Source organism: Eptatretus burgeri, chromosome 16, assembly GCF_056783735.1.
Source record: "Eptatretus burgeri isolate ZD-2024b chromosome 16, Ebu_testis_v1, whole genome shotgun sequence".
NCBI lineage: Eukaryota > Metazoa > Chordata > Myxini > Myxiniformes > Myxinidae > Eptatretus > Eptatretus burgeri.
The window spans coordinates 14,234,907-14,249,961 of record NC_140976.1 but is presented as its reverse complement, the minus strand read 5'-3'; the positions used below and the strand labels follow the sequence as shown (position 1 = coordinate 14,249,961).

The following is a 15,055-nucleotide window of genomic DNA, read 5'->3' as shown; positions in this document are numbered from 1 at the left end:
ATTTTCCTTCGGCAGGCCAGTCCAAATTCCAGGTTCTGAATGTGAGAAAACAACACCATTTTTTAATAGAACAGGAGAAGTCAGAATTACATTAGGATGTATAGGATAGTACGGAGTCCAAAATGACATTGCAATAATTAACAATTGTCAAACCAGAAACTGTATCGGCATGGAGACCTATCCATGATTGTAACCCATGCCATAGAAACTGCTTCGGCAGCACCAACGCTCCAGAAAGAGGATGGTGCATGATCTGATCTGATCAAAACAAAAAGGCACAGACAGTTATGCCACTGGAGTACAATATCAGACAACCGATCAATTTCAACAGATAGTGCTTTTCATTTAGAAACGAACTCTCAAAGGACTTTGGAAATCACGAAGAGGTACAAGAAAGGAAAGTGCAAATTCAATCAAAGCAACGATAAATTAAGTGATTTCAGGAGAAATTTCAAAACCACAATTGAAACTGTGCAGGTTTTCAAAGGCAGAGCTCTGCAGTTGAGCGACGGATCTTTAGAATGTTCGATCGTCAAAAGTCTTCATCCTTGTGCGAGAAACTACCAGGAGATTCACATTGTTCACCTGCAGCTCGTGCGGGTGTTTCAGGTGGGATTACATCAGGTATGTAGGCCTGAACAATTTTCTGGACAGCATTGAAGGTATAAAAGATGTGACATCACAGAAAAATGCAACTCAGTTTTGGAGACCCAGGACTGGTGTTTGGATCTTTGTCGACATTTGCCATAAGGGTATCCCCGTAATCACGCGCGCTTTATGGACCATCTTGCTGTTTGAGGAATGGTACAAACCGAGTCACAAAGTTTGACCTTGACGTTTTATCGTGGTCACTGTTGGAGGTCGTCTGCCTCCCTTGTGAAACTCCCAGCTGCTTGTTCTGAGTTGTGAAACTGCGTATCATATAAGAGGTTGTTCGTGCCACAGTAACACTGATAATAATGATTATTTTGATGTCCAACCAAGATATTCTAGTTTTGTATTTTTAATTAAATTTCTGAAATTTGTAAAATTTGTTTTTCACTTGGAAGTTGTGTGTTACGATGTATAAATAATAGTGGGAGAAGTCTGGTTTAATGCAATTTAATTCCAAGCTATAAGGCAACAAAAGGTGAAAAATTTGAAAAGAGGGTGTAGACTTTCTATAGACACTGTATATATATATATATATTTATATATGTGTATAATATATATATATATATATATATATATATATATATATATATATATATATATATATATATATATGTATGTATATATATCATCATCACAAGGTGCTTTATTATTAAGAGATAAAGACAAAGCTTTTGATAATATAAGAGTGACAGCTGTGTATCATGGTGCCCTTTTCCCCAATGAATAACTCATCCACCAATGATGAGAACCAACATACCTTGTGCGATTGGTGCATTTTTTTTCATGTGGATTGCAGTTGAGATGATGAGAGTCAGGTCTGACATTTGCTCTCCACAAAAATAAAATTACTTTCTGCACTTTTCTCTTCTACCAAAAGGGAATCGTGATGTTGAAAAACGTGATGCGTGATAAAAATTTGTGGAAATTGTCAAGTTTATGTATTCAACAATAATTGACGAACAGACAACTGTTACACCTTCATCTCAGCAACAGGGAATAGTCTTTCTATAATGGCCACTATTATTCCCACATGTGGAGTTGGCCGGGGGAAGTTTGGCCCAAGTCTTTCAGGAACCGGCTGGCCCGGCCTGACGTTCGACTGAGCAGTTATGGCAAAAATTTGTAATTTGTTCAGGGTGCCGGCAATAGCTCGCCCACTCTCGTGAATAACACCTTGGGGGTCTTGAACATTAACCAATTAATGCCAGCAGCCCGAATGCCCAGTTTATCGCCCACCCAAGGGACGGCACACACATTGATGAATCGCCAGGCCTGTGAAACACCGGGGTGGTAGTTTACAACTGGGTCAGGATTCAAACCCAGTCGAGATATCTGAAAGACAAGTGTACGAGTACGTACCTCCAAGCCATCCTCACCAACAGGGAATACTGAAGGTTTACAATTAGGAATTTATTCTACAATGGTTGAGGTGCGCACAGGCCAGGATCATACATACCACACCATCGAGTTGAAATAAATAAATGCATTTAAAAGATCTCTTCAGAACATTGGAAAATGACAAAAAAGATTAAGTGAGATATTTGCTAAATTTTCTAAAACAAAACCCAAGGTAGAATGGAATCTTCTGCATTGGCAAACCTCCCCCCCCCCCCACCATTTCCTAAGTTAGGGTTTGACTTGTCGACTATTCCATCCAAAAGCAATAAATACCTTTATTGATGGGTTATCTGAGCAGGGCATGAGGAAGTGAAGAAAATAGTGGAAAATTATTTTCTTTAACTCTTTGAACCCTGAGCTCCTTGGACTTTCGGCTCCCCCACCCTGGGCTCCCTGGAGGGGAAAAACCACCACTCGGGTATATGGAGGTTTGGATAGCGGTCGTTAAACCGGCTGCTCAGGTATATAGAGGTTTGGATAGCGGTCGTTAAACTGGCCGCTCAGGTATATGGAGGTTTTGATAGTGGTCGTTAAACCGGCTGCTCAGGTATATGGAGGTTTGGATAGCGGTCGTCAAACTGGCCGCTCAGGTATATGGAGGTTTTGATAGTGGTCGTTAAACTGGCCGCTCAGGTATATGGAGGTTTTAATAGTGGTCGGTAACTGGCCGCTCAGGTATATGGAGGTTTGGATAGCGGTCGTTAAACTGGCCGCTCAGGTATATGGAAGTTTTGATAGTGGTCGTTAAACCGGCTGCTCAGGTATATAGAGGTTTTGATAGCGGTCGTTAAACTGGCCGCTCATGTATATGGAGGTTTTGATAGCGTTCGTTAAACTGGCTGCTCAGGTATATGGAGGTTTTGATAGCATTCGTTAAACTGACCGCTTAGGTATATGGAGGTTTTGATAGTGGTCGTTAAACTGGCCGCTCAGGTATATGGAGGTTTGGATAGTGGCCGGTAAACCAGACACTTGGGTATATGGAGGTTTGAATAGCAGCTGATAAACCGGCCTCTCGGGCATGTGGAGGTTTGAATAGTGGCCGGTAAAACGGCCTCTCGGGCATGTGGAGGTTTGAATAGCGGCCGGTAAAATGGCTGCTGGGGTTCAAAGGGTTAATTCAAATTTTGTTTTCTATTTCTTGAAATTGGGTTTTAAAATGATCATTTGTATGGATGGCCCAGATGCTTTTGTCAGCACATCAGCAAAAAAGGGTAAACCTGGTCATTCTGTTTTACGAGACCAATAATGAGACAAAAAAGAAGAAGAAATCACTCTGACACCTCCACCAATCATCACGATTGCTCCATTCGTACAAAAATCTCAAGCATGAAACATGTTAAAATTCAGGACAAGATTTCAAAATTATGACAAGGTATTCTTATGAATGATAACTATACATGGTCCCTTTAAATTAGCGTCCTTCAGTTTGCAAAAAGTATTGCTGTCATGTGTAAACTACCATTTCACCTGGAACAATCTCAACAACTGGCTTATACAGAACAATGACTGGGCTGGCAGGATGGCCGACAGGTACACACACTTGTTTTTAAGCTATCTTGACTGAGTTTGAATCCTGACCCAGTTATAAACTGTCATCCTGGTGTTTCACAGGCAGGGTGATTCATCAATGTGCGTGCCATCCCTCGGTTGGTGGACGTTAAGGATAGCATGATGTTCTTTGTGAAGGGTAGGGGAGCTATTGCTGGCTCCCTGGAACAAATTATAAATTCCTGCCATAACCTCTAGAGGGCACTGCATCAGCAGAAAGCTCCACCCAAGTCTTTTACGAACCGGCTGGCCAGGCCTGACGTTCGACTAAGGTTTGAGTAGGAGTTTGTTCAGGGTGCCGGCGATAGCTCGTCTTCTCTTTGCGAATGACACTATGAGATCGATCTTTAACGTTCACCAACTAATAGCGGCAGATCGGACGCCCCTTTAACTTCCATCCATCCAAGGGATGGCACACACATTGAAGAATCACCATGCCCGTGAAACACCGGGATGGCAGTTTATAACTGGGTCAGGATTCAAACCCAGTCGAGATAGCTTAAAGACAAGTGTGTGTACCTCCAGGCCATCCTCTAGGACCTAGGCCATCCTTTCCAGAAGCCTTGTACTGCATATGAAAGAAGAAGAAGTAGAAGAGCAGTGACTCCTCAAAAAGTGAGAAACATTTCTGTAATTCTTCGGTGTACTCCTTCGGGTCATTTCCATGAATTTCATAGATTTTATTCTCACTGAAGTCTATTTTCTTGTTGAATCTATCCATCGAGATACATAATGTCTATAAACCATACAGAAATTGGATGCGCCTTATTAAAAGTTATAGAAAAAAAAATTCTGTGCTCAAACTTGGGTCCTTCCCAGTATTCCGACTTTGCCAGTTAATCAGAATCCAGAAACAATCGGGAGCTACCCTCAGAGTTACATCACATGATTGGTCCAGACTGGTGATCTGTCCAACATGCGATATATATCCTGTGCCCAGAGGTGCTGAATGTTGGAATGTATCAATTAACTGAGGCAATTTGAATGACCAGCAGCTTAGTTTGGAGATAAGTTGGGAGTGCAATCCTTCCCTCTTTTTTCCATGCGCCACTCAACACAAGTTGAAAACCAGAACGGCACTCAGTAGAGCGCATACCTCCGCTAGGATGAACAGTTTATGTTTTGTATCCCACTGATAGAGACCAGATCTGAATCCAGACCTTCACCAAAATCTAATCAATTCGTCGCCATGCACCAAACATGTCGACCAAGTTTTGTTTGAATCCGTGCACACCTTTTTTTGAGATATCCTGCTCAAAATCAGACAGACAGAGAGAAACAGGGGTGAAAACATAACCCTCGTCCAGATTCAGTGGCGGAGGTAACCATGCTGCATCCGATAGTGAATTTCCTTATAATTGAGCATTTCTGGTTTGGGATGTCAAAGTGAGCTCACCCATCATTTATCCTGATCCTTTGCCAAACCGAGCCAGCCCACGATCGGATGAACGCTGCTCAAAGAGGTAATGAGTTGACGTATACATTTTGAGTCAAATGGCAAAGAATGACGTCATTTTGGGCGACAACAATCCTAATTGTTATTTGGCATCTTTTAAAAGAGCTGGGTAGGCAGAGGAGAAAAGAGGTTACAAAAGTTTAAAAATACGACATGTGAGCTCATCATGAGGAGACGATAAACGTTCAAGGTCTGAAATCACTCGTAGATGCGCATGCTCAAGGCTTGCGAGCCTGGGCATATCCATTGTGTCTGTTTCACTTAAGGCTTGCTGAGAAAGAAACGCCCATGTCCATCAAAAAACATCCTTTGAATGGAAACGTGAGCTTTTTACTGGACTCGGATAGACAATTACATGCGGGCTGCGGGAGGATCCGTGTTGGGGCAGCAAGCTGGTTTACCACCAGGGTTGAGTGGTCGATGGAAACAAGGTAGTGGACAGGTTGCTATCCATTTAACATGTTTTGATTTTTATCTGTTGTTCTTCCTTGGCAATAGCAATTGGAAACTGTGAGCAGAAGCAAAAAAAAAATAAAAGAAGCTTTAATGGCAATTGAGAAAGAATCTGCAAAAACCCATAACCACACCTGAACTTGGTTCAGAGAGCGAATTGGAAATTATGTGAAAGCGTGACGAGCAGAAACTTGTTTTCACACTGTAAAGCTGTTACGTTTCTTTTTAACACTATTCGGCTTCAACTTGACAGATTTGGTGTGTTCAAATCTCTTGCCCATAGCTCATGATACGGGGATACCAAATTAAAATCCCCAAATTTTTGTTGGTTTATCTACCATCTCTGAACCTGAGCCCAGCATGTAAGTACAGTCCTGTATATGTACAAGATCCTCCGGCAACCATCGATCAATCAAGACTAGACGGCACTCTTCAACGTCATGATGTCGACAGATATGCCTCCTCCTCCATTATTACATCATTATACATACTTGTACCAAGTTTGATGTAAATCCTTGAACTCAGATTCAAAAAACGAAACTATTCTGGCTGCCAGACCATGCGTCCAATCAGGTTGAAATTTAAAGCACATCTTTCGCATCACTACTAGATCATAAATGTGAAATTTCACGTCGATCGATGAAGCGGTTCAAGAGAAACAATTTTTAAATGATTTTTGTTCAATCCATTATGGCTGCCAGACCATGTGACCCATCAATTATATTTGTGAACACCCTAGTATCCCCAAAGCTTGGGGAACATGTGGGTGAAGTTTCCTCTCGATCTGTCCAGCTGTTCTGGAGAAGAATATTGTTAAAGGTTTATTCTTCAAAAAATCATAGCTCCCAAACAATGTGACCGATGATGTCATAGTTGGAGGACTTTTTGTTCCTCATGGATAGGCGATAATACTGTACAGTTTCTCCTCAATCTGTTCAGCCGTTTCGGAGAAGGTTTTTGAAGGCTCTTATGTTAAAAAATATATATATATATATATGGCTGCTGAACCACGTCACTGATGAGGTCATCAATTTTTTTCCCCCAATACAATTTAGCCTGAGATGACCCTCAAAAATTTTCATACTGATCGCATAAAGCGTTCGACGTATGCAATTAGGGCATCATAACAAAGTCACCTATGATATCATCAAAAAATAGGGGCAATACCCCTGGGCGCTCACCTAGTAGAATAATGACCCCGAGTACGAAGTCAACGTGGCACATAATCAGCAAAATGTACCAATAAACCAATGTTATAGCAAATACCTATTTGGGGTGGTAACCCCCCCCCTCACTCCCCGTAAATCCCTTCTGACCCCAATTTTTTAATGTTGTGAACAAACTTTGGTACATCATGGGTGATGAACGTTGTAGTCAAGTTTCATCGGAATTGTTTGCGTAGTTTCTGAGAAGAAAGCAAATACCAATTTTGTGGGGCAACCCCCCTCCCCCCATAGATAGCCTTAGATCTCGATTTTTTTTAATGTTGTGAACAAACTTTGGTAGCTCATGGGTGATAAATGTTGTAGTCAAGTTTCATCGGCATTGTGCGTGTGTCGTTTCTGAAAAGAAAGCAAATAATTATTTAGGGGGGCAACTCCCCCATAAACTCCCTCCATAGACCCCCCTGAGGGCCCGATTTTTTCATGCTATGAACAAGCTTTGGTACACACAAGGTGATGCAGTTTGTGGTAAAGTTTCATTGAAATCGAATGTGTAGTTTCAGAGAAGTTGCAAGTATTTGTTGACGGACGGACGGACTGTCGCGCCATCCCATAAAAGCTCCCAGGAACTATGTTCCAGGTGAGCTAAAATTGCACTTATTCCCCATGGGGAAATACCTGTCACGTGCCAAGTTTCAATTTTTAAGATGCAGCGGTTTTGGAGAGACAGAGGTCCAAATTTCTTCTTTTTCAACGTGACTGCCACACCACGTGACCTACGACGTCATAATTATCATTAAAATATCCTACATGAGTAGTCGCACCGATGGTGAAAATTTTGTGTCAATCGGATAAGTGGTTGCAGAGAACAACACATGTACTAACGGACGGACGGATGGACGCACGGACAATCCAAAAACGTCATTCCTCCGGCGACTTTGTCAGCGGAATCATAAAAAAAGTGATTATTTAATTTGCAGGTCAGTCATGACATGGTTGTTAATTTTGGAAAACACAGTCCACTATTTTTGAGAATATTTTGATTTAGTAATCGTTAGTTTTACATTTATGACCGAGTAATTCTCGGAGTCTCTCCAGTTCCCAAACTTCCCAATTAACTCAAACATGATGGGCTGCACTCGGCAGGCAACAGCATCACAACTCGCTTTTCTCTTGAGCTGGATCAAGGTCAAATTTTTGCTTCATCGTGACAGAGTGGAATAAATCTTCTAATTTTGCACATCCATCACCAGAGGCATGGTGAACGATTCCAGAAGGGGTGCCGCTAAATCGAGCCATTTCGTAGGCATACAGCCTTGCCCAGAAGGGACTCAGTCACTGATGTTTCGAGTGACAACTTGTAGGAGAAATGAACCATTACATCTTTTTGAAAAGTTTCCTTCAACGAGTGCTGGATTTTACTGTGCATGAAGATGTTGTTCATTCGTTAACGGTGTTGCAAGGATGCCACTCAAACGCCATGTTCGTCGCACCAGGAGGCCCGATGTTGCCGAAAAGGCAACCCGATGGAAAACATTAAGATGATTGTGATAATTTTCTGGAGCATCACTTAAAAAATAATTTCAAACAGCTTTTACGAGGAACATTGCTTTCAAAGGTATAAATTGATATGGGTCTTTACCTCTCTTCTTCTTTGTTCATATGCAGCACAAGGCTGCAGGGTAGCATCATTGACTAAGGGCACAGCTATGCCACTGATGCAATGTCCTCTGCTGGTTAGGACAGTAATTAGTAAATTGTTCATGGTGCTGGCAAGAGCTCACCAACTTTGGGATCTTCAACATCCACCACCACACACTGGCAGATGGGACACCAATTTAACATCCATTGGATGGATCACCCTGCCTGTGAAACACCATGATGACAGTTTGTAGCTGGGTCAGGATTCAAATCCAGGCTACACAGCTTTGAGGCGAGCGTGCGTACCTCTCGGCCATCCTGTCTGCCACGTTTCTCTCAAAATAACAAACACATTTATTATATTTTCAGAAGTAAACAATGGACTGGAATTCTTGCAGCATCTGTAGAAAAGGTGGCAGTGATTTGAAATGTCTCATGGAGAGCCTGCAAGAGAATGGACATGAAGTTTACAAGTCGTTTTTAGAAGCATTAGAACAGTTCCGTAGTCTAGAACCCCTGCCGATAGATGTGGATTTTAAAGAAGAGGGAGAAAGAAGCATAACTTTTCTTCGAGAAGAGAGCAAAATGGCATAAATCATGTCATCTCAAATTTGTTCATTCAAAGCTCGTAAGACTTCAGGAACAACTCAAGAAGAAACAGGAGCGCGATGCTGAAGGTAATGGGCAGAGCAAATCAAAATGCCAGTCCATTGGATCCTTCTAACCAGAAATCCTGAATTTTCTGATTAAAAACATCAAGTCAGATTCACAAATGCTCAACTCTGGAGCTGGATCATGACCTGAGAAGGATGGCAACTGAGCTCGAAGATGTCTCACCAATTAGCAAGGATTCCTGGCAGGGAGTTTGTACCGATTGAGGAAAAACACCACCAAAACTGTCTGTCTTCATGCAGGAATCATCACAGAAGTGCACAGAGAGCAAGTCATCATGAGGACGACGGCAATGAAGGGTAGACTACCTGAAGCATGAGCCTTTGCTGAAATCATATAACCGATGTTGAAAACAATCTGGAGGATGGCAGAGTATATTTTCAAGCTTTCTGAGTTGCATGGCCTATACGAGCATCGTCTTCACAAACATTGGAGATGAAAAGACTCTCAACAAAACCAGATCGAAGATTTAGCTGATGGTACAATTTCAAGACGAGTACCGAGAGCAGTTTGACGGCATGAATATCCTTCTTGTTTTCAAGGAAGGGACAACGACACAACCCAAGGAGGCCATGGAATCATGGGATGATGAGGTTGAAGCTCTGTCAATTGCTACACTGGAAAAAAGTGATGAGAAAGGAAATCTTTAAGTGGAAATCGTTTTCTTTCAGAGACCGTTTCCCAGTTAGTTGCCAGGTGGATTCTGTGTCCACAAGTCTTAAGACTATTATTTCAAGGCCGCTAAATGCAACAAACATGTAGCATCAGGATGCTACAGTCACAGATTTGTCTCACACTTTCCGAGCTTGCTTATTTCAGTGCCAAGCATAAAGCCTCAGAAAGTCAAGCCACACATCCTAAAGACAGAACCACCTCTAGGTATCTATCTGGGTCGATTTGGGCAAACACTCACAAGAAATAGGAAGATAGAGAGTATTCTGTATGGTCTTGGTATGAGTGTCAGCTATGACTGTGTGATGGAGTTGGAAAGTTCACTGGCGAGTTGAAGAAGGTTTGGTCTGTCCGGCACATTTCAGAAAGGGACTGTTCACTGTGGGAGCTCTGGACAACATGTACCATAACCCATCATTAATGGTACTGGAATCAGTATGTCAGGGATATCAAATTGAAACTACACTTTCACCTGATCATGGATGGTGTGGAGAAGGTAATGATACTATTGCGAACTACATTACAATGGCCTGTATTAGATTTCCTGAAGCCGAAAGATAGCAAATTATTGGAATGAACAATGCCTGGATGTCCATCGGTGAAAATGAACGTCAACTTGTCCTCCAGTGTTATCAGCAGATTGGTCTGCAAACACCAAAACAAACCCATGATGTTAAAGACATCATACTTTATAGATTAGCTAGGGTGACCTCCAACAGAGAAAACTCAGCTATGATCAAGCTTATCAGACATGTATTTATTTTGTTACAAGCACAATGTTGTGGCATGAATGTAATCTCGCGAGGAGGTTGTCCACGAGAACTGTCCGGAACTGGCTTCATGCTGCTGGTTACAAAGCTTGTGGACTGATAAGATGCCTGATCACCCCGGAACACAAAGCATCACACTTGACATGAAGGCTCGAACATCAACACTGGAATCTCGCATCTTGGAGGAAGATCCATTGGTCCGATGAGAGCCGATTTCTCCTGCACGCGAGCGATGGTAGAACTCGGATTTGGCAGCAACACAACACAGCCGAAACAACCAATAACAACGGAGTCAATCCTGTTTGGTAGCGGATCCATTATGATAGTTTTCTTGTTACGCTTCTAAGCTTCACTTTGTTACTGTGCAGTGTAACCTGATAAGTGAAAAGTACTGTAACGATATTTTGGATCATGTTGTTGTTCAATATTTTGACAACCACCCATTTCTCACAGGACCTGTATTCATGGATGACAATGCCAGACTCCAACGTTCTTGAGCAGTTATAGACTTATTGAGAAGCAACACCATCACAACATTGCCCTGGCCACCACAGAATCCTCATTTAAAATATTGGGCATCAATACAAGAAAATGGACCCTTTTGTGCAGAATCTGGGTTGTTGGAGGCTGCATTGTACCAGAAATGGCAACAACTCCCTTTGGATTCTCTGTGGCAGATTTCTGAGAGGGATGAGGAGAGTTATGCATGATGTTGGCTTTATGGTTAGGGTGGCGGGCTTAGGATCCTGTGGTCCTGAGTTCAAATCCTGCTTGGCAATTTAACTAATACCAGGTGGGGTTGACTCAGCATGTCATCCTTCCAAGGTTGGTAAAATGAGTACCAGCTTGCTGGGATGATTGAGCCATATGAGTATCCTTGGTGGGGTGGCGACCCGTCCATGATTGTGCCCAATCAAGAGCCAATGAGACTGCTTCAGCGGCACCAACGCTCTATACAGAGCATGGTCCCAATGGATATATGGAGGAGAGTTGCAGCAGTTATTCGTTCTCATGATGCTTACACACATTATTGACCTTTTGAAACACTCCTTCCATCATTGGATGTCATTATTGACTGATTTTGAGCTCCAAATTACAGGATGTGTTGGTAGTAGCCACATTCTAAACTTGCGTTTTTTTCTTTAAAAAAAAAAAAATATATATATATATATATATATATATATATATATATATATATTGAAGCTATATGGTGGAACTTGTACATAAATCATGTGCAGGACAAAGACATTTGTAGACGATGGACAAATACATGCAATGCAGCATGTGGGATGTGAACCTGGATTACCAGAATCTTCAGTGATGGGTTCAGGTGGGAGTATGAAACAAGAAAACCCATTTTCAACTCGTCCCACAGAATTATACAGCAGCTGAGTAATATTTACCCCAAACACTAGTTCAAAACCCCAAATACTTGTAAATAACATATATGAGGCAAAAGATACAAAATTTTCGAAGTTGTTAATCATAATGTGAGACAGCACGAAAAGGTCATGAGAATAACGATGGCGCAAGATGCCAGTGGGATTGCGGTAAAGAAAAGGAATGTAGTTTTTTGACGCCATGAATACAGGACTTGGATCGTATGACAAGAAAAGAAAAATCAAATAAACCACGGCTACCACAATACAATTGTGGTTGCAGTTATTCCTGCGCATTACACTGGCAGTGGTTAATGGGTACATGGATTTCTGAAACGTTGGAGTATTTCCAAGTAAAGCTTTGGCTGCTTGTTCAATTTAACAGGTATATCCCAGGTGAGCGCATTGCACAATGAAACCTCAAACTGGAAGAGCAAGACCGACCCAACTCGGATAATTTGTTTTTCTCTTCTTTTAATTTATTTATAACTCTACTCAGACTGGCTAAGATTGATTCAGTCACAATGGTATATTTAAGTGTGTTGGTCATGAGAGTAAATGGTGGTTTACTAGTATGAGTAACAGGGGAAGTTATGGTGGATGTTGGTTGACCGAACCCTACTACCTGGTAAATTTGTTTATTGTGCAAAAGTTGCTGTCCCAGACAACAACCACACTCTTAAACAGCAAGCTGCTTAACCCGGCGTCAAGGAACCTCCGAGACCAGATCACTTGCGACCTGCAGTTCAGGCAGTCATTTGGGATTTGTTCATCCACCAATATGTGTTCGCAGACGGGATACCCAGTTTAATGCCAGTTCGACGTACGGCACACACAATTATACCTTCCCATGTATGTGAAACTCCAGGTGACAGTTTGTAGCTGCGTCGAGATTGTAACCAAGGCGAGACATCTCAGTCTCGTGCGCATACCTCGAGGCTATCCTGCCAGACATATCTTGCGGTAGAAGTGGCTGTAGTAGCTTTCTTCTTTGAGGAAAGGCAATTGTTCCGCTGTAAGACAATTGTCTACATAGTTTAAAGGAAAACAACTCAAATTTCAAACAATTTCGAATAATTACATCAGATTAATTATCAAACGTAGCTGACTATTTGGTCAAGTAGTTAAAGAGTGGTTTCTTTCTGAACTGGTTGCTGTGGGTTCAATTCCCAGGGCGACTCATTCTCACCAACCCACAATCTGTAAGCATGGTAAGTATGCCAAACCATCAACATGAGTTTAGGGAGGCGTTTGTCCTGCTGTCGACCGAAATAAGCTGGTGCATGATTGGGCAATACCAAATGTGATGTCACATATGTTTCATAACCATTCGTGAAAAAAAACAGTGCTGATTCCACAGGAATTACTGGGAAATTCACTGGAGCTGCATTTGATACTTCATGGTAAATATTTTCATAGAAATGTGTAAGCTTAAAAGTCAATACTGATTAGTATTGTAATTACCTCGTGCGTGTGAAGTGAAAAGCTGAGTTAAGCAATTGGTTGAGTTCTGTCTGTCTGTCTGTCTGTCTACAAATGTCAGTTTATGATCGAGGAACAACTTGATTTCAATTGAATGTTATATTTTCGACACAAATTGGAAAACAAACCTTGAGTTGAAGAGAACTTTGGCTCTGAATGTGTCCCGATCTTACTGTTTTTAAGGACGTTATAAAGGACACACACAACAGGTGTGAATAACGAATGTACGTGTAACATGTCAAATAAGGCGGATGAAAAGACGCTGCATCAACGATGGTCAATTTCTGAAAAAAGGGTTTTTTTCTACAACCTCTAAATTATCTATTTTATTTCAATTGACTTATATACTGCAGCCACCAAAATATTTTCGACAAGTGGCCGCCACCGATGCAGAAGTTCTGAAACGCCAGCCCCAGCCAAACATTGATTCGAACCAATCGCCATCGAAAAAACCTGAGTGTATGGCCGATCTACGTCCACCATCATTAGTAATATCGGTAGAAGGCTTGTTGCATCCACTGGTGATATAAGGCAACTGGTCTGGTTCAAGCAAAGACTGAGCTTGGCTGTCCAGCGGAGAAATGCCATGAGTATTCTGGCTTCGGCACGGGAAGAACAAAATCCTGCATTAACACCACTTTAAAATCTTCTTTTATTCTAGGGCGTGTGGGGATTTATTCATTTATTTCATTTTGAGAAAATGAACAGGATGAACCATCATTAATATATATATATATATATATATATATATATATATATATATATATATATATATATATATATGTGGAAAAATTATGGGCCCAGACAAGGAATCAAACCCAGGTCCTCTGGCAAACTCATACCAGTGCTCTGCCACCTGAGCTACAGGTCTGGGTGACCCACTGGTTGTGCAATGCAATTCCTCCACAAATATAAGTGCCACTCCCTTTCCCCCACTGCTTCTGGGGCACTCGCTGCCAACCATAGGAGCAGCTAGGGCCTGATCTAGACTCTAGAGGGTCTTCCCCCTGTGGGGGAATGTCCAGAGCTCTGGTATGGATTGCCTGGTACGAGTACTGGTAGAGAGAAGAGAGTGTTACGTAATTAATAAGAGACATAATTAGAATTGCCACTTTATAACTGCTGGTAGTGATGCGCTTTCTCGTTGCTTCTCGTACTTATGGCTCCTCTTGCACATATCCTTTGGTAACTTGTGATGTGCACAATTATAAAGAAAAATACTGACATTTGAGATTCAGGTAATAATAGCTCTCTGGCCTTGGGGCCTCATTGGCTTGTTAAAACATTAATAACAGGAAGGACAGACAGAAACAAAGACAGACGTGTGTGCACACGATAAAAACTAACCGACAGTGTTTGCTGCTCGCTCTGTCTTTGTGGAAATCACACATTTGCGCTCAGTCTTTCTAGCCCAGAAACAAAAATGGACCATAAAAGTCACATTCAATGGTCTGTGCTGAACCATTTGAGTGACTGTCAGGAATTAATGTATGTCATCAAATTAAGCTCGGGGTTAGGGAAGGGACACGTTTTGAGTCATCATTATTCTTCGTATGGGATAGTTTGTTTGTTATTCAGTGATGACGCAATGTTTAATCCGGCATGAAAAGTTGTTCCGAGGATCATGGTCGACAATTACAGGATTTGGGGGAAAAGACCTCGATTCAAGCGCTCTGCTCTTGGCCATAATTTCCATTCCCTTTTTACACGACGTAATTGAATCCACAAAAAAAATTTCATGGTTACTTGGTTAACATGCAGCAA

At 41.7% G+C, this 15,055-nt stretch overlaps 1 protein-coding gene across 5 annotated transcripts in view; it reads left to right on the top strand.

The window, feature by feature from the left end:
- The window catches only part of LOC147010561 (SAM and SH3 domain-containing protein 1-like), a 378,167-nt gene that overhangs the window by 223,170 nt on the left and 139,942 nt on the right, over nucleotides 1-15,055 (top strand). The window lies entirely within an intron of this gene.